Below are 3,960 nucleotides of genomic sequence, written 5' to 3'. Positions count from 1 at the left end.
GGCAGCAGTGGGATTGCTAGATCATATGATAGATATAAATAGAGACAACAACAGTTCAAAAAGTGAGAGAGATAGAGTTAAATTGAAGAGTTTTATTTTGTTAATTTTTCTCATTTCAAGTTTATTAAAACTTTAGCAGTACAAATTATCCAGATGACAGATTATCAAAAGATCAACTCAATAAAATCCACATTTAAAAAAAAAAAGGACAAACATAAAACAACCCAAAAACAATGAAAAGGAAAACAACATAAAAGACATTCACTAGCAAGTCTCTCAAACTTAAAATTTGAAACAGAATGAAAATAGGTTTATATAACCTACTCATCCACTTTTGTCTTCATCTGTTCCAGGGCTTGATTCATTATCAAATTTTTTATTTCTTCATGTATGTGGTATTTTCTTGGCCTTTTGATTTTTGGTTTTCTTTTACCACTGAGACTCTGATCTTCTGATCCTCCTTCTTTCTCAGTGTTGAGAACTTTAATTCATAGTCCTGACTGCTTTGGTTTATTTTTAAGAGGGACTTTGATTACTATCGGCCTTTTTTTCCCCTGCTATTATTTGAGCTGCTATTATTTATCATGACTTTTACAGTACATTCTTTTTTTATTATTATAGTTTAAGTTCTGGGGTACATGTGCAGAATGTGCAGGTTTGTTACATAGGCATACAGGGGACATGGTGGTTTGCCACATCCATCACTCTGTCATCTACATTAGTTATTTCTCCTAATGCTAACCTTCCCCATCCCCCCACCCCCTGCTATTCCTCCCCTAGCCCCCTCACCCCTCAACAGGCCCCTGTACGTAATGTTCCCCTCCCTGTGTCCATGTGTTCTTATTGTTCAATACCCACTTACGAGTGAGAACATGTGGTGTTTGGTTTTCTATTCTTGTGTCAGTTTGCTGAAAATGATGGTTTCCAGCTTTGTCCATGTCCCTGCAAAGGACATGAACTCATCTTTTTTATGGATGCACAGTATTCCATGGTGCATATGTGCCACATTTTCTTTATATAGTCTATCATGGATGGGCATTTGGGTTGGTTCCAAGTCGTTACTATCATAAACAGTGACACAATAAATATACATGTGTATGTGTCTTTATAATGGAATGATTTATAATCCTTTGGGTATATACCCAGTAAGGGGATTGCTGGGTCAAATGGTATTTCTAGTTCTAGATCCTTAAGAAATCGCCACACTGTCTTCCACAATGGTTGAACTAATATACACTCTTACCAACAGTGTAAAAGCATTCCTATTTCTCCACATCCTCTCCAGCATCTGTTTGCTGATTTTTTAATAATTGCCATTCTAACTGGCATGAGATGGTATCTCAATGTGGTTTTGATTTGCATTTCTGTAATGGTCAGTGATGATGAGTTTTTTTTCATAAGTTTGTTGGCTGCATAAATGTCTTCTTTTGAGTAGTGTCTGTTCATATCCTTTGCCCCCCACTTTTTGATAGGGTTATTGGATTTTTTTCTTGTAAATTTGTTTAAGTTCTTTGTAGATTCTGAATATTAGCCCTTTGTCAGATGGAGAGACTGCAAAAATATTTTCCCATTTTGTTGATTGCCAGTTCACTCTAATGATAGTTTCTTTTGCTGTGCAGAAGCTCTTAAGTTTAATTAGATCCCATTTGTCTATTTTGGCTTTTGTTGCCATTGCTTTTGGTGTTTTAATCATGAAGTCCTTGCTCATACCTCTGTCCTGAATGGTATTGCCTAGGTTTTCTTCTAGGGTTTTTATGGTATTAGGTCTTATGTTTAAATCTTTAATCCATCTGGAGTTAATTTTTGTATAAGGTGTAAGGAAGGGGTCCAGTTTCAGCTTTCTGCATATGGCTAGCCAGTTTTCCCAACACCACTTATTAAATAGGGAATCCTTTTTCCATTGCTTGTTTTTGTCTGGTTTGTCAAAGATCAGATGGTTGTAAATGTGTGGCATTATTTCTGAGGCCTCTGTTCTTTTCTATTGGGCTATATCTCTGTTTTGGTAACAGTACCATGCTGTTTTGATACCAGTACCATGCTGTTTTGATTACTGTAGCCTTGTAGTATAGTTTGAAATCAGGTAGTGTAATGCCTCCAGCTTTTGTTTTGTTTTTTTTTTTTGGCTTTCCTTTTTTGGCTTAGGATTTTCTTGGCTATGCAGGCTCTTTTGGTTCCATATGAAGTTTAAGGTGTTTTTTTCCAGTTTTGTAAGAAAGTCAATGGTAGCTTGATGGGGATAGCATTGAATCTATAAATTACTTTGGGCAGTATGGCCATTTTCACGATATTAATTCTTCCTAACCATGAGCATGGGATGTTTTTCCATCTGCTTGTGTCCTCTCTTATTTCCTTGAGTAGTGGTTTGTAGTTCTCCTTGAAGAGGGCCTTCACATCCCTTGTTAGTTGTATTCCTAGGTATTTTATTCTCTTTGTCACTCATGATTTGACTCTCTGTTTGTCTATTACTGGTGTATATGAATGCTAGTGATTTTTGCACATTAATTTTGTGTACTGAGACTTTGCTGAAGTTGCTTATCAGTTTAAGCAGATTTGGGGCTGAGACGATGGGGTCTTCCAAATATACAAATATACAATCATGTCATCTGCAAATAGAGACAATTTGACTTCCTCTTATCCTATTTTAATACCCTTTATTTCTTTATCTTGCCTGATCGCCCTGGCCAGAACTTCCAATACTATGTTGAATAGGAGTGGTAAGAGAGTACATCCTTGTCTTGTGCCAGTTTTCAAAGGTAATGCTTCCAGTTTTTGCCCATTCAGTATGATATTAGCTGTGGGTTTGTCATAAATAGCTCTTATGATTTTGAGATATGTTCCACTGATAGGAGAGTTTTTAGCATAAAGCGCTGTTGAAATTTGTCAAAGGCCTTTTGTATTGTTTGCAATAGTTTCAGAAGGGATGATATCAGCTCTTCTTTGTACCTCTGGTAGAATTTGACTGTGAACCCATCTGGTCCTGCACTTTTTTTGGTTGGTAGGCTATCAATTGCTGCCTCAATTTCAGATCTTGTTATTGGTCTATTCAGGGATTTGACTTCTTCCTGGTTTAGTCTTGGAAGGGTGTAAATGTTCAGGAATGTATCCATTTCTTCTAGATTTACTGGTTTATGTGCATAGAGGTGTTTGTAGTATTCTCTGATGGTAGTTTGTATTTCCATGGGACTGGTGGTAATATTCCCTTTATCATTTTTTATTGCATCTATTTGATTCTTCTCTCTTTTTTTCTTTATTAGTCGGACTAGTGGTCTATCTATTTTGTTGATCTTTACAAAAACCCAGCAATTCACTGATATTTTTTGAAGGGATTTTTGTGGCTCTGTCTCCTTCAATTCTGCTCTGATCTTAGTTATTTCTTGTCTTCTGCTAGCTTTTGCATTTCTTTGAATTTGCTCCTCTAGTTCTTTTAATTGTGACATTAGGGTGTCGATTTTAGATCTTCCACGTTTCTCTTGTGGGCATTCAGTGCTATAAATTTCCCTGTAGACCTTGCTTTAAATGTGTCCCAGAGATTCTGGTATGTTGTGTCTTTGTCCTCATTGGTTTTATTTCTGCTTTCATTTCATTATTTATCCAGTAGTCATTCAGGAGCAGGTTGTTCAGTTTCCATGTAGTTATGTGGTTTCAAGTGAGTTTCTTAATCCTGAGTTCTAATTTGATTGCACTGTGGTGAGAGACTGTTTGTTATGACTTCCATTCTTTTGCATTTGCTGAGCAGTGTTTTACTTCAATTATATGGTCAATTTTAGAATAAGGGCAATGTGGTGCTGAAAAGAATGTATATTCTGTGGATTTGGGGTAGAGAGTTCTGTAGATGTCTATTAGATCTGCTTGGTCCAGATCTGAGTTCAAGTCCTAGATATCCTTGTTAATTTTCTGTCTCGTTGATCTGTCTAATATCGACAGTGGACTGTTAAAGTCTCCCACTATTATTGTGTGGGA

Source organism: Aotus nancymaae, unplaced genomic scaffold, assembly GCF_030222135.1.
Source record: "Aotus nancymaae isolate 86718 unplaced genomic scaffold, 86718_ANA_hifiasm-v0.15.2.pri h1tg000064l_1, whole genome shotgun sequence".
NCBI classification, from domain to species: Eukaryota; Metazoa; Chordata; class Mammalia; order Primates; family Aotidae; genus Aotus; species Aotus nancymaae.
Note: the sequence above shows the minus strand (reverse complement) of the source record.